This window comes from Zonotrichia leucophrys, chromosome 3 (assembly GCF_028769735.1).
Source record: "Zonotrichia leucophrys gambelii isolate GWCS_2022_RI chromosome 3, RI_Zleu_2.0, whole genome shotgun sequence".
Lineage (NCBI taxonomy): Eukaryota > Metazoa > Chordata > Aves > Passeriformes > Passerellidae > Zonotrichia > Zonotrichia leucophrys.
Genome location: NC_088172.1, coordinates 73662941 through 73690408, shown reverse-complemented (window position 1 = coordinate 73690408; position 27468 = coordinate 73662941). Strand labels below are relative to the sequence as shown.

The 27468-nt window shown below is 40.0% G+C and overlaps 1 protein-coding gene across 1 annotated transcript in view; it reads left to right on the top strand.

Moving 5' to 3' along the window:
- KIF26B (kinesin family member 26B) overlaps positions 1–27468 on the top strand; it is a 278874-nt gene that overhangs the window by 30479 nt on the left and 220927 nt on the right. The gene's annotated exons all lie outside the window — the stretch shown is intronic.

Sequence of the window (27468 nt, the reverse complement as noted above, 5' to 3'; positions counted from 1 at the left end):
AATACTGAGAGTGCCTGTGGGCTTTCTCAGCATGCAAAATAATCCTGAACTGTGGTCTGCCTTTAAAAACATCAAATGCTATTACTGGAGAGCCTGTATTCTTCAGAATAAGCAAGAGGGCGTAGGAAAGGAAGAAAAGGGTCAAATTGCCTACGGCAAGTCGTGTGCTTTAGGTACTGATGGACTGGCAGGTTGTCAAAACACAGACGGATGTGTCTGTAATGTATGAACAACACGACATCAGGATGAATGAGTGGTGCTCTGCTTTCCAGTCTCCTTTCACCCCTGTCGAGTCATTAGCTGCATTGCATAATTTGTGTGTGTGAAACATTTTATAAAGTCACTGTGGTACTTGTCAAGGTACCTGTCATTATCCCCCATGCAAGGCAGTTATTCTGTCTGCTCCTGCTTTGGTCTGTCCCTCTCCCCTAGGGAGGTATAGCACAACTGACTTGGATTTCAGTGCCTAAAGCTGTCTAAAATTGCCCCTTCTGAAAGGCATTGATTGACTTTTGGTGGGGTTAATTTTTTTTATCTTCAACTTTTCTCAGTTCTCTTATAAAAGTGCTGTATACTTTTGCTTAGAAACATGTATATTTTATGCTTTTGGTAGTCTGAAGAAACCCTATTGTATGTGTTGGGCTCTTAAAAAGTACTTAAACGCATAAAACCAAAATTTCATCACTGTTAAAATTTATAAGACCAGATTTTTATCTCAGAAAATTAGCAAGGAGGAAGTGGAGGAAGACTCACTACATTCTTTGATGCGTCAAGTTGTATCTGTGAGGAGGGAATGGGTGGCAAAAGCTGGGAAGTTTCACTGCTGATGAAAGCTGGACAAAGGAGGTGAGTTTTCTTGTAATGTTTGCTGAGTGTTCTAGGACCTTGCTTACAGTTGTATTGTAAAGAATAAAAGATACAGCGAGACATGCACACGCAAAAATTGCAGGCAAATTTGGCTCCCAAATACATATCCACCAAACTTTTCAGGCTTAGTTACCTCCACTTTCCACTCTGTCAAGTTGCAGGTAGCCTACATATGTCACAGAGACTTGAGAATAGCCCCTGTCAGTGATGTGGGCAAGCCCCTGTGTGTCCCATGTGTATACAGGTGATGGTGGAGTAGCCAGCTGCTCTGATTTGGGTTTGTGCTTATTTCTGTTGTTTCTATTTTCGCCTAAGTGGGCATAAGTCACTGCAAAAAAAAAAAGGGACTGGAATTCTGCTTCAACTGAGGAGATTCTGACATTGCAGTGTATTACAATCAGAAATAACTGGACTGTCACTAACTTTGTGCCTCTGATGTGTGCTAGTAACAGACAAGGACAAGGTAGGATGTGAAGGTGTGTGTAAGGTCAAGGGGAGGGATAAGGTGTAGGAATCTTCAGGGAGGATGAAGGGACTGGTGGAATTATGATGCAGATAGCCTGGAAGCTTGAAGCATAGAGGTAGGATGTGTGGGAGAGACACTGGGTTTGGATGTGGGCTGTGGGGACAGGAAGAGGGGACATCCAGATGCTGTAGGGTGTTTTCAGCTACAGTTCTGTGTTGGCCTCTGCCAGACTGCTGCCCCCCAGACTGGGCTCTGGCTCTGTTTGCTGCAGGTGAAAGCAGACAAGCACAGCTTGTGGCATGGCCTCCATGGTAATCAAGGAAATGGTAATTGGTCTCTTGGGTGAGTAGCTGGGCAAGGCTGCAGGAGAGCTGTCTGTTGCTTATGTCCCTCCAAAAATGCCAGTACAGGCATGGAGTAGGGTGCGACTGCTTGTGCTGCTGCAGCACCAGCATCTCACTTGCCTTCTGCAGAGCATGTTGTTGGGATAATTCACAAATGTGTGACATGGTTATTATTATAAATAACATCAGAAGATTAATCTTTAGAGTGAAAATTCAGCTACAAAAACCATCTTAATTCAAAGCAAGGCCTGAAAGATGCATGTCTAGAGCAACTAGAATTAGTTTAGGGAAGTGACCCATTGCGTTTGAAAATGCTGTTCTTGGTCCCTTAAGAACATTTACTGGTCTTCACTAGCACACACCCTTCTCTGAACTAGCGTTTTCTTTTTCGAGTGTGTGACACTTGTGTGTTGGTGTGGTAGAGCTCCAGATCTCCCCTGCAGACAGAATGGTTTTCTTGGCAATCTGCAGTGCAATTATATGTTGAAGCATGCAGTGAGAGACTACTTTTGGCCAGTGATAAAATGACAATGATTGCACATAATTGCCGAAAACAATTTTGAATTTTATTAATGAGATACTGCAAACAACATCTTGTAGCCTATTGTCTCAGTTAACAGCCAATTCGTAAGAGTTAAGTGTTGTGTAATTTACATTTATTTCCCCTATTTGTATTGAAATGACACTTGCTGTCCATAATTACCCATCTTCCAGATACAAGTTGTTGCTTTTCAGTTGCTGTTTCCCTAAAAAAAAAGTGGAAATAAACACACAATTTAGAGTTGTATTGATTAGTCGCATCCAGGGTATAAGTAGGGTTTTTATTATGCATCTGTTTCTCTACATTTTGGGAAGGCTAGCTGCAGGCACCAAGAATAATTCTAATAAAAATTAAAATGCTAAGGCTGGTCACAGGGAAGGGGTTTATTTACCCAGGAAATGGGAAGTTGTAGGAATCTTTCTGGTCCAGGTTCAGCCAAGATTTTCATCTGTAACTTTCTACATCCTGCTTTCATTAGGACTATATAAAGAAAAATGAATAATGAATGTGCAGTAAAAAAAAGGAGGGAAACAAAGCTTAGCAGAAAGAAATTCAAAATTGTCATGTCAATTTATGGTGTGGTTTGGTTCTGCTCCTGGGAGGAACAAGCAAGTAGGAGTGACAGGTACAATGAGGTGTTTGTGGGAATTCTTGATCTCGTTACTTCAATATCAAGCAAAGTCAAGGGCATGTAAATTCCACCTATCTGGTGAGAAATAAAATATTTCCTTGTGTCTCCTGCATATAATGAACAACTTGTCCCCAAACTTTGATGTTACTGTTTACTTTCAGGGTCAGGTGATTCTTCACATGTCCTGATTTTGGGTAGTAGGGCTCACCTGCACTCCTCCCACTCTTTCTTCCCTTCTCTCTTCCTTGCAGTGAAGTTATGGATGTACTATCTTTAGTGAGCTTGGTCCAAATTACTATGAGAGTTCCTCACTGCTACTGAAATCAGCTCACCTGGGTGAATTCCTACCAGCTGGCCCTTTTCTGGGAAGGAAATGGAATCTGCAGCTTCCTGAGGTCCCTTTCAGTCTGAGGGATGCTGTGATCCTGTTCTGTGATTAATGCAGGCTTTTACCCCCTTGTTCCAGCAATGCTGACTCCAATCTGAGGAGCAGGAATCACTGTGCTAGGTTATATGTAATGCTTATCTTCTTTTGTAGCATTCCTTTAGCAAGTTTGTTTTAGGTTGAAGCTCTAGTAGTCATCTGGGATCAAAACATTAGGAAAAGCAGTTCTCCAACAGAGCAACAGAGGAGGCTTTTATGTGCATCATTTCTTCCCATAAGTATTTTCAAATATTATAGGTTTGAGGAAATAAAGTCTACTGCAGGAAAATGAGTTGAAAATGAACAATTCAACTCTTTCTTGCTTTGTTCATCAATGCTCTGTGTTTTGGGATAGAGTAAATGCTGAGGTAAACGTAGGGTTTGGGGCTGACTTTCTCCCCAGCTGAGACAGGTTTTTACAGAAATGCATGTGATTGGGTGATTTCTAGTTTGGGTTGGTCTCCCTTCCATCACTTGCTGCCATACCTGGGGAGGTATTACTGCCAGTTCCCTGCAGGTGGTGTTAAGTGTTGTAGAATGTTTGGTCCCACTGCAGGAGATGAAGAAGAGACGTTTCAATTAACAATTAATTATTCTATTGTGAATTCTAATGCTGACAAATGCCTACCTAGGGCTAGTGAAACTCCATCCACAGACTTGATATTGCCCTCTATGGTGAAGGAGCATGCAGAAAACTTCTGACAAGAATCTATCTTGATGCTTGAGTCTTCTTCAGATTTTTGTCTCTTGCTAACTAAAATTGTGTATATCTGCACAAAATATACACGTCTAAATATTACCATAAGGAGTAGTATATGAAGTAATTCAACTCTTTGCTTAATCAAATAAATGATTATATGAAAAGATACTTTTTCAGAGAAAATGCTCTGAAATTCATCTTCTTTTTTCTCACTTCCTTCCATGATGCACAAATTGTCACTGTACAGCTCTTGTGAACAGCACAGTCTAGTTGACAGCTGGATTTCTTGCTTATCTGATGAACTACAGGAATGTTTCCACAGAAACATTCTATGCTACCTGGTGCAATTAAGAAGGGAAGGTACACCTTTCTCCCCCCATTCTTTGCACTCTTCATTTGCTGCTGCTAGCTTTGCCTTTGTGCTGAGTTGCTCAGGAGGAGCAGAAATATGGGATTCAGAAATGCACTGCTCACAATAAATGTTCAGTGTAGTTGTTGCATCTCTGAAGCTGATGGTAGAAGATTGGTTGTAAGTTTTTTTTTTTGCTTGTGAATGTATGTGAATAAATTTGTTGATGATTTTCTCGTTAGGGGGGTCTCCCAATGGTGAGTTTAACAGCTCTTGTCCCTTACCTTCTTCTTTAAACAGGATCTCAAGAGCAAATAGATCTTAAATGAGAAAAAATGTTGGTCTGAACTGGTACAAAGAATGGAGTGAAGCACAAAAAGCTTGCAAGTCTGATTATATGGATTAGTTAATCAAACACTGAACTTACTCATTTAATCATGATTTTCTTCATCGTTTTCAGGAGGCTGCAGTAACCATAAAAATGAAGGATTTCTTTCAACTTTGCAGGTAGCAGCCCTGGAAATACTTCAGCTGGTTCAGTCAGTTCTGAAGAAACAATGGTATGAAAGAGACCTGTAATCAAACAGGCCTGTAAATAGTAATCACTGGGTAAGAAATTATGGTCTCTTTCAGACACAGGGAATATCTAATTAATCTCTGAAGCTGTGGGTGGGCTAGAACCTGCTGTGATGTCTGGAAAATGGCATATTAGGTGTACATGGGCAAGAGAGCAGGGGGATTAATCCTTTATTAAAAATAAAAGCAAACCCCATAAAATTCAGAAGACCCCTCCCCCAACAAAATACAAACCATAGTATTTTCTTTTCTCCCCAAGTTCACTGTATTATTCATATTCAGTTTCCTTTTGCAGAGGTCTGTCCTGATCAGTTTTTGAGAAGAGAATGAGAGCCAGATGCTGCTGACATTCAGAGGATGGAATATCTGTCCATCAAGCAAGCTGTGGATTGTTTTTATTAATAGCATTAAAGCTATTCATAGTAAGGGTGCAGTTGTTGTACATGCTCTTGTGCACAAGGCACCTCTGTGCTGTGATGCACTTACCTTAGTGTGAAGTGGGTTGAAGCTTTTCAATTTAGTTTTGACTCCTAAACAGAGATGTGTCTGCTTGCCTTAAATGCCGTACTCTCACTCCCCTCTTCTCAATTTTTCCCCCCAAAAATTTTAATTATGAGTATTCTCAGGAGGTCTGTGGGGCCAGAATGGCTTGTCACATAGAAGTTAACTGTTTTTACACATAACTGATATGTAAAACATGAGTCTATATGTTATAGAAAAGTTAATTTTTCTGTTTCCAAGAATAACATTTACTCATAGTATGTAATGTCTTGCCAAACTTGAAAAGTATTTCACTATTAAAGGTAAAAACATCTTATTTTTAAGACAGTTTCATCTGTGGATGTGGTTGGATGTGGATACAAGATGAATTACAAACAAGGGAGAATTAGGTTCCATTTGGGTGGTTGTGTAGTGCTCATTCTGTGGTACATGAGTTACTTTTTTATGTCTCTGTGGGTAGCATTTAAAACAGTTCCTCAGTGCCTCAGATTTGTAAATTAAGCCAGTCCCAGTGATGGTATGAGTTTGTAGTGAAGTAGGAAGGTGAATAAGGACATTGGGATTCAGGAGAATAAATTCTCCTTAGTCTTTGTACTGTCTCATGCATACAATTATGACAAATAAGATTTTCTGCCAGATAATCCTGGTGTACAATTTGGTTTGGGGGAAAAATCGATGGCTTGTTTACTGGTATTAGTGTGCTGATTGTACAGCCTTTACTGTTGAAACACTAAAAAATGAAAAGTTTAAAAAGTTTGTCACTGAGGAGGAGATAGAGCATTTGAAAACAAAAACCAGCCCTGGATAGAGGCCCCATCAATATGTGCCATTCCAAAAACAGGCTGGTCCCAAGAAATGAGGGAGTTGCAGGATGAGTGATAAGACATCTATTATGTCATCCATGGCCTGCAGATGCTCTATCTGAACAATATGCAAGAGTTAAATTTCCAAAAGCTTGTATCACATCTTTTTACTATATAGTCAATGATTGTTTCATTATTTCATAAACTTGAGGTTTCTTGTTGGTTTCATGTTGAGGTTTCGTGTGTGGTTTTGCTCAGTCTGGGGGTTCTGTGAAGGCTTGGGATTACTACCACGAGGTCATGTGTCCCTTTTCTAAAATCTTCAATCACAAGTCTTTCAAGAGTCTAAATCTGTAGAGTGGAGTTGATAGTAAATTCATTCTCCCTTTACTTAGTGAAGCAGTGCTAACTGTTTTTCTGATGAGGTTATATGCAGAGTACATGTTCCTGCCTGTTCCTCTGATTTGCTGCCCCAAGGGAGTCGTGGGACCTTGAAAAAGGGATTTGATTACATGAGTGGAGGAGAGCCTGACCTTCAGATGGTTCACCCTTTGCAACTGAGGGTGGGGAGATAAGACTTCAGGCATATACTTGAGGGAGAGAGATGTGCAGATCTTGCTTAGGGAGGCAAAACTCTTATGCTTAATTACTGTTTTATCTGAAGAAATCTTGATGGTTTTGTCCCTGCTGTTTGATTCAGGAGCAGTAACTGATGTGGGGGACAGAGTAATAGGAAAGAAATCCTCATAAAAGCTTTCTACAAGCTTTTGGGACATTTCATTCTGGGATTTTTTGTCTGGCAGCAACTGGCACTCTAGCTTGCAGTCCTGAGCTCTGGGTGTTACAGCAACCATCTTATTTCCAAAACTCATCCTTGTATTCTACCTCATCTCCTCTAGCCACTGGTGTGTTTTGTGAGGTATAGGGGTGCTCACAGTTGCTAATGGCTGAGAAGTGAGACATTTCTGGGGTGCTAGGTGTTATCTAGACATAGATGATGCTTGAAATGAAACTTTGTGATGTTGAATCCAAGTAGTCATTAATCTCTGGGCAATAATCCTCTTTGCCTCAGGTCACTATTGCTCATGTGAAAATGAGCACACGAAACATGGTTTTGCAGGCGTGCTTTTATGTGCCCTTCAGAGGTGTTTTGATGCCAATTTAAACCACGTCATGACACTTAATATCTAGGTGTCTCTGGAGACTTGAAACCCTCATGGTTTCAAAAATGTGATGGAACTATTTATGTCTGAGTACTTCTGTTCTGCCTCATAGCAGCTCTCTCAACATATGTTTGGGCCTAGGCTGTCAATCTAGTTGTCAATACAAGGATCAGCTATTATTAACTTTGTGAAACTATATAGTCAAGCTTTTGTAATAAACTGTGACTCAGAACTTAAATCAGGTTATTGTTGCTATTGCCTGGCAGAATGATTTCCCAGCCTGAGCCTATCAAACATTGTGCTTCTCAGACAGCAGCTTGAAGAACAACATCAAAACAGCAGGATGAGAGTGATAGAAAGTGTTGGACTCTTTCTTCTTGAAGTGCTGCAAGACTACTGCTGGAACACTTGTAACTCTTCTTGAATCTGAGGGCTTTCTTTTTCCATTTACTGAATCAATCACTTTTAGTTGGTGAAATAATGAAATGTCTTTATTTGGAAGCAGAGAAATGGTGTTGCATGTTAGCTGTGGCCTTTAAGGTGCTTGTAATACATTTCCTGGACTGATAAGTTGCACTAAATCTGCAAGTGAGGACAGTCTTTCTTTCATGCTATCATGTAGTACTGGACTATGAGGAATACCTTATTGTGCCATGCTTCATGCTTTCCTAGCTTGATAATGAGTTACCAAGAACTATTGATCAAAAACATACATTTTTTTTTCATCCAGCTGTGTGCTTCTTTAGCTGTAATTTGATATAAACCATACTTCAGTAGTCCACAAATGAAATATGTGGTATAACTCAATTATATTCAGGCAGTTAAGTTGTACATCAAATCTTTTTCTGCCATAATTTAAGTAATGTATTAGTTTAACAAAACCTTTCTGTTGACTGTTGTTATTCCCTACATGCTTCAGAGTTAAGCTTGCTTTCACTTCAGCATTGCTATGGGTATCAAAGCTATACTGACCGTCCCTTTTAATCTCTCCCTTTCTGCTGCTAGTAATTCAGTTTGTCCTTTTGGAACTCTATCTATGAAATGTTACAAGGGTAGATTTAAAATAATTCCATGAATGTATGAATTCTTAAAAATGACTTTATTATTTAAGTATTTTTTACACCATGCCAGCCTAAATAGATAGTCTGTACCTACTTAAATTAATTCCTCTTTTTTTCTTTTTTTTCCCTCTATCTTAAAATCCTAGTTCTTAATTCTTATTAAAAATAGTGCAAAGCTCAAGGTAAGGGCGATTGTCCGAGCTGTGCCATCAGGTATTTATTCACATTCTCTTTTGGTTAATAGAAGACTTTCCTATAGTAATAGATTTGTCTATTCTCTATCTTTCTACTTCTAGTTATTAATCTAACTTCCTTATTGTAACTTTTTATTTCCCTTGGTAGTTGTGACTCATGGTGTGCCTGGGCCTTAGCCTTTCTGACTTTTGCATCTCTCCTGCTTGTATGTGTCTCTTTATACTCACTCCTAATAATGTATCTTTGTACCTCTCCTGTTTGACTTTTACAGTCCTGAAAGGGCTCTTGATGAAGCCTTACTGAGCTGCTGTTATATATCTTGACTTTCATCCCCAGAAGAACATTTTGCTGTTGGATCTTTTAATGCTATTCTCCTATAGAAAAGGGCAGCTTTTCATTTTTCCCTGAGTTACTTCCTATGGGATCACAAACTTGCTCACCATGTCCTCCCCTCCCTATTCACACTCATTGTTGCAGAATCACTTCAATCTAAAATGCCTTTTATGCTTAGTCTGGCAACTAGGGCATTTGTTGCAGAGGGGGTTACAAATGTGATCACTAATTTTGATATAATTGACAAACTAGGGTGACTAGAGTCTGAAGGAAACTTGAGACCAGAAGGGTTTATGTTACTCAAAATCAGATTAAATATCTAGAAATAGAGAAACTCTCATGCATCAGGGACAAATGAACCCCTAAATGAATTGGTATAGAAGAGATGGATGGACTATTACTGTGATCAGATACAGCTATTTCTGTGCTTGGCTGATAACCTGAGAGGTGGCATATTGGTGCATAGTCTGTCAGAAAGAGGGAAGAAAATTTCGTCTTCCACTGTGTGTCAACATGTGTGTAATTTGGGGATAAGGATTAAATAATCATAATAAACATCAGTGTTACAACTGGCCTTGATAGGGAATTATGTATTTATGTGAGCTCTGTATGGGATCAGATTCAGTATCTCCAAGGCTGGTGTCCATGGAGAGGAATTTATTCAAGGTTTGGGGAATTATTTTAAATCTACCCTTGTAACATTTCATATTGCTTATAAATGTAATACATCCACAGCAAATACATATGTGTGGGGACAGATAACTGAAGATGCAGTAATTTTCATTTTCCAGTTGTTCTGCATTTGCCAGCAGGATTGGCTTCATGCTTATTGTCCATTGTATGACACTGTAGATACCTGTAGACACTTGAGTAGAGAGAAACTGAGATTACACAGTTGTTCCCATGTCTGTGTTTGTTAGCTGTATGGCAAGTAAGGATGGAAGCTTCAGCCATAATGTTGCTCTGAAGTTCATTATTTTATCAAACTTTCTAATGCCAAGAAGAAGCACCAACTGTCTTTCAGCTGCTTATTGGTTTGTGTTTCTGTGGTGATTTCTTTGTTTTTTCTTTTGACTGTTTAACTCATATTCCCAAATTGCTTTTTCTGTGTGTGGGTTTTCTCTGACTTGGTATAAAGTATATCACAGACTTTGGAAACTAGGGAAGCATGTTCCAGAGAACCATTGTTTGTTTATTTTGGGATTTCTGTTTGATTTCATTATCAAAGCAAAATGCTTTCTGTGTGCTAAGCATGTTGCTGTGGATGTGAAGGGTGCTATGTGTCTCGAGCATGATCTAGTGTGAAGCAGACAGACCACCCATTTTCAAAATGTTTCAGAGAACAAAAGATATTCATACTGACAGATCACATGTTCTGTCATTGTAACACCAAACTATTAAGTAAAACCGTCCCTCAAGGCAAAACATTTCATTTATTATGCTTTGAATGGGTGTCTTGTTTATTAAGATGTACTAAGTAGCTAAATCCAGATTGTACTGCAGGCAAGCAAAATTGATTTATCACGGCTCTTTGTTATTGGGCGCTTTATATTTCGTGTAATTGTCTTTAGTTTTAGACTAAGGACAATATGTTGAAATATCAGTCCTGCTCCAGAATATGCAATTTGTTGTTTTTAAACTTGCTCTCTCTAGAAGTTGTGGTGATGACTGACAGCGCATGCTTGCAGGAGTGAGCAAGATGCATGAGCAGCATGTGCACACTTGTCTTTACTGGAGCTCTTATATTGAGTAGGGAAAAAACTTGGGATTCTTAGGCACTGGATCTTCTTTTGAGGAATGAAAATAGGTGTGGTCATGCTGAATTCTGCTTATGTAGTCTCAGTAAGGGTCATCTGGTCAACATGGACTGTCATTCATTTCTTGGTCTGACATTTGTTTCTTTAAATTGTCAGAAGAGATGGGGGGGAGGAGGAGGAGGAGGAGGAGAAGGAGTAAACTAGAGAAGACAAAGAAAGGAATTCTGTAAGGCATGGAAGTGTTTGAGAAATGATGTGCTTGTGAGTTATTGTGGAGGTGGGAGGCAAAAATGTTCTCCGTGTCAGCATTTATATCTATACACAGGATCTTGATCTGGCAGAAGGGGCTAAAGCTCAGCGAGACAGTGGGCACACCAGAATTAGTGGTAACAGTTAAGAATCAAAAGAAAGTAAAATCCCAGCTCCAGATGGTCTAACCTTGTGCAGTGCTACTCAGTCATCTTGTGGGGACACATGGTGCTGATTAAGCTTAAAACTGCAAATAACAGTATAAATTGACTGGCTGGTTGTAGGCTGTTTATGATCCTTAGTTTAGCAAGATTTTGTTACCTCATCTGAAAAACATCAACTCGGACAATCATGTCTAAGGCTTTTTGGGAAAGGCTTTAAGGAAAGCCAGTGGTAACATTGCTAACAGTATCTCCTCCCCGCTCCCAGATGCCTCCAATCTTCCCATTCTCTCTTTTTCTTGGGAGAGGAGAATTACTTACTGTTACATGTACTGTAGCTCTTGGCGTGCTGGAACTACTCGTGGGTTTTCATTCCATCTGTGGACTTGGTCTCTGTCCTCTAGATTCTTTGAATTTGTTTTGGGCATGGCTTTGTGATGAGCTATGCCACTGAGATTTAGTGGTAAAACCTTCTCTGACAGGCTGCTAAGCTGAGAAAGCTGCGGTGATGCTGAGCCTCATTTCCTCCATCTGTGAAAAACTAAAAAAAATGGTGGAATGAAATATTACCTGTCTTGTTTCACAGGAATTGCAAGCAGCCCAAGGAAGCTGTGATCTTTAGATGAGCACTTGGGCAAATATGTAGCACACCTGCCTCTGGCTTTAACCGATTTGTCTAAACTGTGATACAACTGATGATGATGGTTTGTGTCCCTTGGTTGTAGAATAGGAACAAGGATTTTCTATGGAGGGATTATACTTTTAAGTCCCTGTTTTCTGACAGCTAGTACAGCCACCTCAAAGATTGTTGTGGGACCTTTCTGGAACTTGAACCGAAGTTCACACTGTACCTGTGCTGTGTGTTGGAGTCTGTGAATGGTGACTGGGATGTGCTGGGTGGGTACCTTGCTCTGCAATCCCTCATGACACCTAAATCATCTGACTGACCAGGAATATGCCTACAGCAACTGTGTGGAAATCAGGAACACACTCATTAGAGAATACTAGCAGGCTATAGCTTAGCTCTTCATTCAAGATATTTCTCTGTAGCACATGTGTGTTTTATCTTTCTCATTTATTCCTTTTGGGAGGGAGAGGGGAGGGGGAGAGCAATAAGCTACAGAGTCTTCTGAATCCAATTTATTTTTTCTCCTCCCCTTTTGAAAGTCTTATTTCCTCACTCAGTGCAGACACAGCCGTGTGGTCTAACTACAAAATAGATTGTAGTCAATTCTGCCATCTGCTGATGATCTCTTCTGGCTGCTTGCCAGCATGCTTGTAATATGTAGCTAAGTCCAAATTAGCTGAGGACATCAGTAGGATTCGGCCCATGCTATTGGTAAAGAGAGGCAAAATGTGGCCTGGCTTTTGATAAAACAATTATTTTTGTATTACTAGAATTATTCTTCATGTTCTAAATCAGCATTCACAGGCAAGAACTGAGTTTCTGTTTACAGCTTTGTTAACTATGTCATATTAATCTCTTAATTACTGCTGATTGCAAAAAGTGGTAGCTAGCCAGTGTCTTGAATTTGAATGTTGTCAGTTGCTGGTAATATGGGATTTCACATGTTGTTGGGTAAGCTAAACCTTGCCTGTGTTTGTATTGGGACATAACAAGCTTCCTTCTACTCTAATGTAGAAACAGATAAAATTGCAGTGATGTATTAATTGTCTGCAGATGATTTGGTAAGGGGGTTTCCAGCAACAGGGTATCTCACAGTGTTTGTGGTTTTGTGGGAAAAACTGAAACAGAGTGGAACTGTATCCAGCTGTTGATTTGTGTTTGCATTCATGGTACTTGCCTTGCCCTGGGTCCCCAGTGCCTTTTTGAATGTGTCCCAGACCCAAAGGCTCCCTCTTGGGCCAATCTCTTCCTAACCACTGAAACACGGAGGCAACAAAAATGAGAGCAAGCTTACAATGAACTTGTAGCAGATAAATTACGGAACATATAAAGATACAATACTGAAACAATCTCTGAAGATATTCCTCCTTTATTTACTTAAATATTAACTTTTCCTATGAAAGAAACTGTTACTGTGACTGCAGGATGAAGATGCTCTGAAATCAGCTATGTGACATTGGTCCTCATTTTTTAGGACAGGCTGGTCATTGGAGGAAGGGGAAGGTGACTTGTGGTATATTCCACATCAGATTGAATTTGAAGTGTTTTGCATCTTCCTTGACATGATGCAGTTAGTTGATTAGAGCAGAAGTTCTAGCTGGGCTGTGTTTCTGGTGTAATATTTTTTACATGGTACTTCTAATGCTATGTTTTACCTCCTTTTTAGTGGCTGAATATGAAACAGCAAAGAAATGATCACTGAAATTTTAAAATCCTATGCATGCTGGGCAAGTAGAGTGTGAGAAGGATTTCAAATAAATGGGGAGTATATGATATTTTAATAATAAACTCTACCCAAAAAATATGCTTGTTAAGGAATCTGTCCATGAGAGCTGCTGAGAAAGTGATATCTTTTAGTCTTGAATTCCCATGTTCTGTCTGTCTGGCTGCCATGCTATTCTTTAAAGTATTGCTGATAACACCTGTCTTGGGACAGTTGAAGCGAAGACCAGAGATATTCATTGATGCTTTTCCTTTCTTTTTTACACACTGCAGTCTCCCAGCAGAGCTTCTGGAAACTCAGTGACACATCTGGGAGCTTTTCTTTCCTCTGGGCTCCTCTGCAAGTTGTGCTATGGCTTGACCTCCATTCCTACTAGGCATGCTATATAGGTAAATGTACCAAAGATTAGTTTTAATGCAGAAGGAAGGCTATAGAAAGATCTGAGGAGGCCTCAGAAAATGACAAAATAATTTTGAAATTTTAGCTTTCAATCCTGCATGTACTTTAGTACCTACTTTTTTTATGCACCATGACTAACTACAAAAAGCAATGGGACTCCAAAGACCCTGGTGCTGAGCAGAGGAGAGATGTTACATAGCTTCAATTTACAGTATGATTTTGGTCTGTTAAATGGCATTTACTTTGCAAACAAAGGCTTTCCATTTTGCATCACACTATAGTTTTTAACTGAAAGTCAGAGAATACCTGGTAGTTGAAGTACAAAGAAGGGCAAGTGTTTTTCACCAACTGTGGTTTTCCAAATACACTTTGTGCCTACTGCTTTCTAGTTCTAGATACTCCCCGTTTCCCCTTCTTGACTGGAGTAGCAGGAAGTTATCAATTTTTTAACAACATTTCATATTCTCAGTCAAAAAGGCCAGCTGTAAATTGGGATGAGGGAATGGTATGAAGAGGTTCCTGGGCTCTGCAGTAACACAAGCTCTGGCTTGGATTGTTGCCAGCCCCTGGGGGTTACAGTGCTGTGGGAGGGGAAAAGGGGTAGGTATAGAGATTTATTTAGGAGTTAATTCAAGTGGCTTGTAAGCTTTTGAATGGTGAGCAATCAGCCCAGTAGGGGAGCTCTTCCACTGTGTCTCGTGATGTGTGCTTGCTATTAAGTGTTTATACCAGAATGAAAGCATGTTGTGTTAAAACACTGGGTACTTAACAAGCAGCATGCCCCTTGGCTAATCCAGCAGACATCCTGTGTTTGGCTGGAGAAGTAGAAGAGGTCAGCATGGCCTTTCTTTTTTTAACTTATATTGTTTAAATTCTTGTTGACCTCCATTTTATGAAATAACTGAAAAGTCAAATCCACAAATTCAGCAGCTTTTCTTAAAACCTTAAATGGTTTACTGGCACAGACATTGAGGGAGAGGGCATCAGTGTCTCCTTGCCAAGGCAGTGTGCACAGGTTCTTGCCTGAGCAAGTGTTTAGAAGGAATAGATTACAATACACAAAAGGGATCAAGTGCACCGCCAGCAAGCTTGCAGATGATACCCAGCTGAGTGGTGTGGCTGACACTCCTGAAGGATGGAATGCCATCCAGAGGGATCTGGACGAGCTTGCCAAGTGGGCCCATGGGAATTTTGTGTGGTTTAACAGGACCAAGCGCAAGGTGCTGCCCCTAGGTTAGGGGAACTCCTGGTGTCAGCACAGGCTGGGGGATGAACAGACAGAGAGAGCAGCCCTGGGGAGAAGGACTTGGGGGTGCTGGGGGCTGAGAGGCTGGACACGACCCAGCACTCACAGGCCAGAAACCTAATTGTATCCTGAGCTGCATCAGAGAGGGGCCTGCAGGGCAAGGGAGGGGATTCTGTCCCTCTGCTCTGCTCTGGTGAGACCCCACCTGCAATGATACTTCCAGATTTGGATGCTGCTCTCCAACTGTCTCCATCTGGGAGCATTGGGATTTTTCAGTCTAGAAAAGAGAAGGCTTAGGGGTCACCCCATTATGGGCTTCTAGTACCTGAAGGGCATCTACAAGAAAAATGGGAAGAGAGTCTTACTTAAGAGGGCAGATAGTAGCAGGACCAGGGGTATGGCTTTCAACTGACAGTAGGTTAAATTAGAAATTGGAGAAAAAAAAAATTTCTTTTTTTTATGGGGTAGTAAGGCACTGCAGGTTGCCCAGGGAAGTTGTGGATGACTCATCCTTGGAGTTGTTCAAAGCCAGGTTGGATGGGGCACTGAGCAAGCTGGTGTAGTAGAAGGTGTCCCTGTCCATGCAGGAGGATTGGAACAGGATGATCTTTAAGGCCCCTTACAACCCAACCATTCTATGGTTCTATGATTTTTTTTTTTTTTAAAGTGACTTTTAAGTAATTGGGATTTGTGCCTTTGATTTCTTTCTTTCTGGTTTTAAGCGCAAATTTTTGTTTGTCTTACTCTCTTCTGTGTCTGTACTCTTCATTTGTATTGGGAATATTGAGTTTATGAGCTATCTTATCAAAGCCAAGCTTGAAATGTATGATCTAGGCTGGCAAGAGGATGCATTAACTGAAGGTATTAAATCTTAGCCAAAGATGTTTTATCTACAATTTTAATTGTATGGTTGTGTTAACTGAATGTAAATAAAATACTTATAAAATTGTCCGATCTAAACCATAATCTCTTCTTGGCTGTTGTCTGTGGCTGTCAGGATAGGTGGTGGATATGTTTGGGATGCTGGAGAGTTGTAATGTGCTTTATGATGCATTTTAGTGTCAAAGTGAGTGCATTGAATGCTGTGTAATTGTACATCCCCGAAGATGGTTGCTATGTGGGTTTAGAAAGACAGAGTAACAGGAGGAGTTCTCCACCTAAGAACTTAAAAGGTTCTTAGATGTGATTAAAGAGGTGGAAAATAGTGTGTGTATTTTTTCTGGTTTGTTTATTTTGTCTGGCTAAATCTTGTGAACTCCTTCCTGCTATAAGCAAACTGTAAAAAGCAAAGAATAATGGTGAACCCATCATGCATCTCCTGTGCTCAGATGGGGAGTTTAAAAATATTTTTCTAGGCTTTCCATCAGTTGGCTGTAGGCACAAAGCAATTCTTTAGCTTTAACACTGGTGTTTAAGGACTGTGGAGAGGAAAGGGGCAGCATTCCAGGGGAAAAGGGAAGATCTGTTTCTGCAGAGGAGTGGCCCCAGTGCAAGCTGGTCTTACAGCTGCCAGCGGAGTGCATTGTGAGGGAGGAAATAGAGCCTGATGTCCCATGATTCAAGATGGCAGCTTTCAGTTTTGCTGTGGAAACTGGATGGCAAGTGCTGAAAATGTGCAAGGCCCTGCCCAGAGGGGCACCCTGATTTCTGAGACCATGGCTGCACCAGAATCTGTTGTCTGGTGTGGGTAAGAACTGCATTTTTCCCAAATCTTTTGGAAAGCACTATTTTGCTTCAGCAAATATCTGTGAAATCTGCTTTTGTTTAGATCAGATATATGAGAGAATAGCTTTCTTTTGCAACCCTTCATTTTTTTCCTGATACAACAAATGCTTTGCTCTTCTACTAAATGCCAATAGATAACAGATGGGTGTCAAGCCTTCCACCAGTTCCTGTACAATGTGAAGGTGTGTTCAAGGCTGCCACAGCAAGATACCAACCATACAGTAAAATTCTTAACAACCTTCCAGTGTCTTTAAAAGAAGTATCTGTTTCCATCGTATTGAATTGAAGGTTTCATAAAATTAAATAAAAAGAATAAAACCAATGCAAACAATAGTTACCAAGCTCAGTCTACCTTTTTTTAATCTGTGGTAGTCAAATACCTTCTAAAAGTTGGTACCAGTTGTGTCTTGACACTCTTTAGCCTCTGGAGAAATTAAATACCATTGTATTTTCAGTAGATATGGCAGCAGCTGTTAAAGTTTGTTTTCCTTACAGGTAAGTGAATGTTTAGCTGCAAGAAAGTCACTCCAGCGTTTCTGAGCCAGAAGAATCTTGAGTGTTAATAGCAAGAGTTGTGAAATAGACCGCCAATCTCTGAAATAATTCCAGATCATGCCAAACATATTGAACATTGTATGTAAACAACAATATTTTTATTGGACCTGGATCAAAGCTCTCTTTTTTTCTGTTTTAAATAGCTAAAGAACAAACAGGTTAGTGACTAAGGATTAAATTGATTTTAGTGACTAAGGATTAAATTGATTTTAGTAATTCCAGGTCTGCTTGATGGGTGGCAGACTTCTTTCTAGGCTTCACTTTTTTCATGCTGGGCTAGCAAACTGCAGGATGTATAGGTTCTGCAACTGAGTTTTCAAAGTGGCAAGAGAAGTGTTCAGCAAATGTGGTTCTGGACATCCACTTGCAGGTAAATATACTTTAAAATAAGCTAACAGACGTCAAACCTTGCAGCTGATCTTTTGCTGTACTGAATAATTGGTTCCTTTTTCTCTGTTGGTTCCTTGCTGATCCAAGAGATTTTAATACTTAGTGATTTATTTTCTTTAGCAACCATTACTAGAAAGCTTTCCTGACAGTGTTTTTTTAGAACTAGAAATAAATGAGAAATAATTAGCAATTCATTCACAATTTACATGGTGAGGAGCTTGAATAGATGGTAATAGAGGCCTTGCATGGTCTGTATGGAGTAGCATGTGTGGCTTTCCTGTAATCTACTTTCTGCTATGGAACAAATGGCAATGGCGCACACTTGGGTCCAGGAAACCAGTGCAGTGTTTTCCTGTGTGAGTGGAGACTCCCATGGCTGACACTGCCAGCAGGAGGTCTTCCCGTGTTTGTTAGCTGTCCTCTCTCAGGTATCTGCAGGGCAGATGTGCAGTGCAGCCTCCACATGCTGAGGCTCAGGATGAGCCTGTTGGTAGAACAGATGCTGTGAAAGTCACGCAGTGTCTGTGGCACTCCTAACAGACACAGAGAGAATATTCTGAATTTGTATGTGTAGGGGGATAGAATATAAGGAAATAGAGATAGTGTAGAAAGTAATCTAACCCCTAAGGAATTGCAGCTGGGCCAATTATCAAAGATTAGGAACGGGCCTGACTTTACCAGGCCACAGCTGTAACTGGTGAGAAGAAGAGTGCTACAAAAGAGTGGGGGGCTGGATGAGAAGGGACTGGAGTCAGCTGGCTGCTTTGAGAAGAAGAAAGTCAGTGCTCTGAGGAGCTGTCCGTGAGAAACACCAAGAAGGTATGGAACTTTTGTGATAAGGAGACAACAGTATGGAACCCCTGCAATAAGTTACAACAGGTGTGGATAATGCCATGCAGAGTCAGGATCAAAACTGGAACTAAAGCTGGTATAATGTGTTACACCTGCAGTGGCCCCTCCGTAAAAATAAGTTGTGCCTCAAATTCTGTTTAGTAAGGAATGGAAATAGTACATGCAGTAGGTTAAACTACGCACAGTATCTTCATAGTAAAGTTCATTCCACATTAAATATTGGATTTACCTGGACTTGTTAATTACCTAACTCATTGAGAGATTGTTCTCCCAGCACCACCACAGCACCAATTCACATATCTGGTGGTTTTTTTTTTTTTTTTTTTCTTCCTCTCTCCAAACTCGCCTGTCAGCTTTTCCTTTTTTAGGGAAAACCAAATGCCAAACAAATTAAAGCAAACCACAGCTGGGTTTAACCCTTTTTTCTGAAGCAAGTCTGGCATGCCTTCTATCTTTCAGAAGCTTACAGATTCCGCAGAAGTCTAGGTTATAGATTTATTTTCCTGTCAGCAATGTATACAGTGTATTGTGAACTGTTGACAGTATATCTAGATCTAAATGATCAGTTGATAATACAGGAAATGATTTAGCCCCTCCTGTGTTAGGAACATTGGTATTGACTACTAAGCACAAATATTATTTTGATGTGATGATTTTATTAAAAAAAAAAAAAAAACCAAACAACAAAACAAACAAAACCCCAAACCAAACAAAAACCTCCAAAACAAAAACTCAAACAAAAAAACCAACTGATCTTTATTCCTAAATCATCCACTGTTACTAGATGTAGCACTGGGGAGCATCAGGAACTAGTTACTATCCCAGAATGCCTATTGGCATTTGAAAAAGCAAATCACTCTGGAGCAGTTATGTGTCTATTCCCTTTTTCTAGAGTAAATGAGGTGGTTTGGCTTTCATTATTAGATACAGGAAAAGGTCATAATTGCAGTGATAGAGCTGGTTTTTAATGCATTTTCTTCCACCATTAAAGAATAGGAATGCTGTCAATTTTAAGTACTGTATACTTGGAACATGTCCTGAAGATAAGTTTGACTTTCTGAAGGGAAGTGTGAGGATCTGAGAGCTGATTCACAGAGCAGCCATAAAATGAGTCTGTGTGGTTTAAGTGTACTCACAGTTGTTCAGGGATATCTGTGAGATGGTGGCAGTGCCTTGTATGGAAAACATCAAGCTAATTAAAAAAAAAAAAAAGTGACTCATGGCAGTTCATAAGATACTCATATTTGCTTGGGAGAATTGCTGTTTGTAACCTCTTGAAGGGGAGTGATGAGAATAAAGTAGAAGAAAATACAAAAGTCTGGGGTTTTGCCTGAGTTGAACCTGTGAGTTTTAGGTATATATTTTTTTAAATCAGAGAGCACTCTGACTGTATTGTCTTTACAGACAATTCAAATACCCTGCATGGAGCTTTGTGCTTGAAAATGAAGTACAGTTTTGTTCTTGTCAGTACCAACTGTTCTCAACATAAATACAGGCATGCGAGAAAAAGGATAATAAAAAGCTGATTTGAAGTCAGTTATTTGAAATTGTTGTTTTCCTTCTATGAGGTTCAAGAGTTCAGAACATTCTTGAGAAAAGTGTAACAAGCAAGAGATGTTGTACATAAATGTGTTAAGAAATAGTAAACTTGGAAAAAGGTGCTTAACTAGTATTTTCAGGGTTTCTTTTGCAGTTTTCTAATCATAGCTGGAAATGTTTATCAAGATTTGATTTCAGTCATTCCTGCTTTAGTGGCTCAAAGCCTTTGACCCTACTTAGTATTAGTGTTTTTCTGTCCAAGGATGGTCCACAAATGACCATTTATTGCAGGCCCCCCAGCTTGTGTGTGTCTCCAGGTTGCTTTGACTCCTCCTTCCAAGCTGTGAATCCCTCTTTTGTGTGTACCAGACAAGTTCCAGTTTGAGTTTTTACTTGAATCTTTCTTTACTTTTCATTCAATATTCATGTGGGCAGCTTGACTGGGCCTCAGAACTGATTTGTGGGAGTGGAAATACATTGAGCTGATTGGGATATGTCTGAACTGCCCTGGTTGGGATAGCAAGCTGGGGAGAGGGGATTGGTACCATGAGTCAAAATAATTCTCAGCAGAAGGTGCCTGTAGATGGGCTCTGTGTGCATGGTAGGAAAACTACTTGAACCTCAGTAAAGGATTCTACTGAGTTGCTATTTATAATGGCTTTGGTAGATTTAACCTTGAAATTTTGTGTCTGAGAATGTAAGGCTAATTTGTAGGATTGAGGGAGACTTCAATGACCCCTATCTTAACTCAGCTGTCAGAAAGACAGATTAACCCCCTTCCAAGATCTTTCTTATCATTCATCACTTCTGTTTCAGTCTGAGAGCTCAACTACTCACTTTCAGTTGCCCACAAACATGCTGCTTTTGTATGATAAAGAGGCATTTGTTAAATCATTTTGGGAAATGAAAGCTTAGAGAGGTAAGCTAATTTTGGCAACCTTTTGGTTAGTTTTCTTCCCTTATTCCCAAAATTACAAGTCATTTACAATAGGCTGCCTTACTTCAAAAGTTACAGTAGTTCTTAGCATGGATGAAATATATGGCAAACTACATTGAATGTACTCTTTGGATATTGCAAGCCCAATGCATATTCCTTCAGAAACAAAGTTTAATAATAGATCTAGGAGTAGAAATAACTTTTAAGGATCAACAGCTAGTTAAATGTTGTGCACTGGTCACTACAGGCAGTGAAGTTGGCTGTAGGTTAGTTATTTGCATCTGAAGTAAGGAAAAATAATTTACTGTATGTAACTTTTCGTATTTCCTCTGTTTCTCCCTTGTTGGGAAAAGCTTGCATTCAAAAATAGTTCTTATTTTGGGGCTGAGTACTTCTTGGGCTTCACAAGGAAGAGAAGTGGGTGGAGGTGGGTGTTTTGTTTTGTTGCTTTGATATTTTGGGAGTTTTTTTTGAACGTTGACATTTTTAGTACTTTTTAGTACTGCAAAAATGCACTTTTTCAGACTATTTTCTAGCAGCATATTAGAAGCTAGTTTAGATCTCCCTGATACCGTGCACTGCTTCTTTGTACATTTTAAGTGTGTGGTAGGCACAGTTAAGGCACAGTTTAACACTTCTTGCTTCTCTGGTAAGGAGGCAAGCTGGGAGTTTCTTTGTTCTTCACTGTAGTGTACAGCTGATTCTGAGCTAACAGAGAGGGAAGCTGGAAACAGCAAAGTTTGTGTAGTGTTTACCACATTTAAACCAGTGTAGGAAGAAAACAAATTCTTAGAAACTAATACCTGAGTATATTTGTTTCAAAGTTGAGTAGTGAGAGTATGGTTTGAGCAAATTACTTGCTATGATCATGTGTTGCTCTTTTGATGCATTGGAATAGAAGCTCAGAAAGACAGTTTTTAAGAAGAATGAGGTTATTCAAGTTTAAAAGGAAAAATTCTGTCAAGAAAAATGATTCTAAGAGCAGTTCAAGGAAAAAAATCAAAACATGAAGGATGAAATATTGCAGAATTATAATGCTGTAATTTTTAACCTATGGCACAAACTGCATTTCAATCACTGTGCATAAATTTTAGTCCAGCAGTCTGCACATCGTTTATGTAGACAGCTTTTCAGTCACCCGAGTCAATTTTATTATCATGGGGTAACATTCTCTGTTCATTCCATTCACTTCCAAATATTCCATTTTAAGTTCCACTTAGCCTTACAGGTAAACTGCAAACTGTATGTGTCATGATATCTCCTGCATGCTTCATGCTTTACTGATTTCTGTGGATCTGCTTGCACAGATAAGCACTTGGCTGCTTGGAGGCTGCTGTAGGGAAACCCAGAGCATTTGGTGTTTTGGGTTCAGACCTCAGCCTTCCTCTGATGGACTTACTGGGACGTGACGTTTTGAAGTCAGTATTCATTCTGGGCACAGTTTAAAAAAGAAAAGGAGAGAATTCCTGCCTTTAAGTTTGAGAATATTTTAGAAAAAACTCTGAACCTTTCTATTTTAAAAAGGGCATGATGTGTTCTAAGACACTGTTGGCGCAGTAAAGATGCAAAACTGCTGTGTTGAAAGATCGACAGGCAAACATGTCTGTGAAAATGGACAATCTACAGAACTTGCATGGGACAAAACTTCGTCCCTGACTTTGTTATTGAAGGTCATAGGTTGTTGTTCAACCACTTTTGTGCAGTGTCCTCCCTTGTAACATGAATGAGAGAATAAATAATGTCAAGAGCTGTTGAACTGATGACTTATTTCCTTCTCCATAGTTCCAAGCAGTTGCTTTTGGTTTTTTTTAAAATTTTTCATTGTTTCCCTTCTTTAGTGTTTGAATACATGAGGTTGTTCTGTTTATTAGCTCTTGAATCTGGAAAATATCCCATGTCATAGAGGCCCCAGCTTGTACCTGACACAAGTTTAAGAAGAAAGGAGAAATATTTTGGGCTATTATTGATGGAGACTTATCTCAGGAAACTGTTACTGGAAGCACTTTTAAAGTAGAAAAAAATCTTTCCACAACTTGATTGTTATAATGTCAAGTACAAGAGTTGCCAAGCCTTCAAAAAATCAAAAGGCTGACATGATAAATACCAATTTCCATAATGTGACACTTTAATTTTACAGTGTACCTTGAAAATGTTTATCAGTGTCTGTGTGAGGAGGAGGAGTGGAGATGGGTCGAGAATTTCTGGAAGTTTGGTACAGTGTCTCTAAAATAACCTTTACCACCTCCTGGTAGTGCCACCATGTTGACCTCACACAAGCTCTAACAAATGCTGTTCTCGAGATCCTGCTGCCCTCCCAGAGCTTGCTGAGGTCTCGGGAAGGATGAGTAGCAGCTGGTGGCTCCTTCTCTGGCAAATGACAGGGCTGAAGGGAATAATTTCCAGGTAATCTTCCCTGTTCTTTCCCTCCATACCTGCTCTGCTGGACAGAAAAGAGGAATTTTCTCCCCTTCTGCAGGAAGAGAAAAATGCACTTTCCAAAGCTTTGACAAACTGTCAGGTACCACCAGATCAAAGTTTCTCTACTGTCTTGTTGTGTTTAATGTACTGTATTTTGGGGTGGTTTTTTGAGGGTGAAGTTAACAATGTGAGTGCTTGAATGAATAAAATAGCTTTAAAGCTCCTAGGACAGCTTTGCCAAAGAAGTGTGACAGCAGGTGGAAACACTGATGTGTTTTGCAGTTACAGCAGAGACTGTTCCTTGTCAGTGGCTTGCTCTGGTTTCATGATTAGGAGGCTATTAAGTGATTGTATAGTGCTTTTTAAAGATTATCAGATCTTTGGTTTAACTTCCATTAGAAACCAAACTGAAACATACCCCCAAACAAACTGTCCGGTTTTCGGCTCTTTGGATGGCCTGGAAAGGCCCGGAGTGGCCTTGGGGCAGCCCGCGTATCAAAGGACGAGAAGAGGCTTCAGTTCTTCTTTCGGTCTCTATGTTTATTAATTGTTTATCTAAAAGATTTTCTTTCGGCCCGACAGAGGTCTGCTCAGCAGCCAGCCATGAGCACATTGTCCTGCCCTCCGGACAGTCACCTATCTTTATACCCAAAGTTGCGTGTACAATATTTATCATTTTTCCCCAATACCTTTCCCCCCTTATTGCCCGGTGCACTTTTAGTAATGACCAATCCCAAAGTGCCACCATCACCACAGAAGATGGAGGAGAAGAAGAAGAAGAAGAAGGACAGGACACGCCCCAATTCCTCCATCTTACTTCTCTAAACCCCCCTGTACAGAAATCCTAAACCCTGTGTCTCACCCTCTAATTAACTTATCCCTTCACCATTCACCCGGTGAAATCCTCCTATCCTCATACAGGTGTCGTCTCCCGTGTAGGATCAAAGTCCAGCCACCAGACACTTCTGGCAACATTCCAGGACTCCCGAGCCCCCCAAGGGTGGTCTCGGTGGCTCGGCACCTCAGTCCTGAGGTGCTGAGATCCCACAACAAACAAACAAAAACCCCCCAAACCCCCCCCCAAAAAAAACCCCAAAAAAACCACCCCACACCTACAAGTAATATTTTTTGTTTCACAAAGAAACAATTCTGTTCTATAATTAAAATGGTTAAATTTAACTGCTACTTTAAAAAAAACTTATTGTGGCTTTTTTTTCCCCTCCCTCTCCTAGTTAAGAGCAAAGTAATGAATGTAGCCAAGACAGTTTGACTAGGTTTGCTGGAGCAGTGAGATGATTCATTAATAAATTGGTGAGCTAGAGGGTCAGAAAACTACTATGAATTTGGTTTTGCCTCTTACTCACTGGAGATGATGGTTAACCCAATCTTAAAAGGACAGATCTAGCAGAGAAATGGTGTTTGTGTGAGTGTGGACACTTTGTTCTGTCTTGCCTGTGGAAGTCTCTGCATGCCCTCCCATATTGGGCTGCCCCCCATATTGCCCCATGTCTTTAGTGCCTGAGCAAACCTGGTGCTTTAGAGTGTCTCAAGATAACCAGGCATCAGTCTGCTCAGTGATTCCAGGCCACAAACATAATTTAAAGGAACAAGAGAAATCAAAATGGACACATTTCCCTTGAAATATAAAATCTGAGCCTGAATTTCCCATCAATGTGTGAGCATTGGTGTGCACACATGTAGGTACTGTGTGTGTGTGTCTTTGTGTTGTATGTGTGTTCACAAAATTATCAAATGGATAAGAACAACAATATATATATTTTGGGGTCTGAGCAGAATTACCCACAAATGGAAGATCTGGAGATTTTTTTTCCCATATGTTTGCCATTAGTGGGTATTTTCAAGAAAATACTGTGATCTAATGAAAACCTAGCCGTTGGTTTTTCATATGCACGCACATAATCCACTCAAGCTATTCCCTATTCACCTCATCCAACTCAGTTCCCTCCTTCCATTTAGGAAATTCAGCATTCTCTAAAGCCCAGATAGGGGTTATCAATCATGTTCAATATTAGGTTACTTGCAGAAGAGAGTCATTACCTTTAATGTGTAATAACTGTGCCATGAAGATAATACAATAAAATCCAAGAAATGTAATTTACAAAGGCTTCCTGCTCAAGCTTAAAAAAAAAATGTTATAATCCCATCCTTAGGGTCACAGAAAATCTTGTTTATTTTATTCCTTCTACTTTGTTTGTGTCTTTTGGGGCTTCTTGCAGAGTCATGCGTCATCTGCCTAGGATGGTTCTCGGTGTGGGCCTGCTGCATTCAGCTATTTCTATAGAAACACCCAAGAATATTGGTGGTGGTGGTGTACAGCTGCTGTGCAGAACAGAGAGCAACCAACCATTGTGTTGGATTGTCACTGTTATGGTCCTGCTGAAAAATCCTACCATTTGATGGATTACAGGGAGTAGGACTATGCTGTACTTTGGACATAGGTGCCCAAATGGAGGCTCTAGAAGCTTGGATTTTTTTTTTTTTTGTAGTCAAATGTGCCCCCAGGGAAGCAAATGGTTGTTTTTTGGAGTGGCTTCAGTGGGAGGGAGGGTCAGGGTGTGGAGTTGCTGTTGCTGCTTTGTACCTTTTCCTTGGGCTTTGTTCTCCAGCACTGGCACACAGCTGTGCCTGGCAGTCCCTCTGAAGGGAGCCAAGGTAGTGTCAGCTTTAGAAGGCACCAAAGTTATGAGGAAATAAATAGGACAGAGGACTTATGTCTTGGGAATAGCAGTGTAACCTGGGTATTTCAGGCAGCCTTTTGTGAGAGATTCCCTGCTCTCTCTGTATTTCTTAGTAACCATTTAAATGCAGCAGTTCAATTATTTATTAATTTTTAAAAAAATCTGTCCGAACACTGCAGTTTTAGACTTGAACAGTGTTTCTCCACTCCTAGAGATGATGTGGCTGGTAGATGAGGGGATAATTCCCTTTTTTTTTCCCTCAGCACCTTGGACTAAAATTCTGACTCAGTTGCCAGAATTCTTTCTTCATTCACTTGATTGGTAAATGTTTACCATTTCAAAATATTTGGCGAACTGTTCATTTTAATTTTATTTTACTATTTTTTCTCTATTGGGTACCTTCCCACAAGGCTAAATGGTTTTTACTTACTTTTTATACTTACTATAATTCAAATTTCAGCAACTAACAATTTTTGCTAGTTTGATAAACTCAGGTTTCACTGTTGGAGTTTTCAACAGGGAGAGGGCTTCCATGAACTATTCTCTCTAGAGTTAAACATGGTAGCCTCCATTGTTTGTCTTTGTTGTGATATACTTTGCTGTTAAACTTTTAATGGGGTTCTTACTATTTTCTGTTGGAATATGCTTCCTCCTGCTGTTGTCTCCAGTTGTGCATATCTTGGAGAGCAAAGCAGCCTTGATGGGTAAAGATGGCCTTTGGATTTACTGCTCACTTCTTTTTTTAGGTGCATATTTCTAAGTAAGGAAACAACCATGCAAAGTAAGGAAATTAGTCAACTTAAATCATGTCCCTTTTGATCTATAAAATTATAACGAAGCAGTTGGAGTTTAGAGTACTGGTTCTCAGTTGTACTAGCAGAGGTAGTGACCAATGTTTGAGAGGGAAATTGAAACAAGAGCTAGAGGACTGCTGGGGAAATATCATTGAGGATTTTACCCCAGAGGAGGACACTAGAAAGCGTGGACGGCTATCCAAGCTCCTGAGCTACTCCTGCCTGGAGGCTTTGGCCAGGTTGTGTGGTACCAAGGGGTCTGAGGTAGGTCTTGCTGGGCAGGAGAAGACTGTTGGCAAAGTTTCTAACAGAGTTTTTCCACTTCAGCTCACTTAATATTCAACTCTGAAATGTGATGTTTCAGTAGGCAATATTAGCAATTCTGCTTCTTTAACAGTCCGACTTCAGTACAGTGGTATGAGTTTATAGTTTCACTAGATAG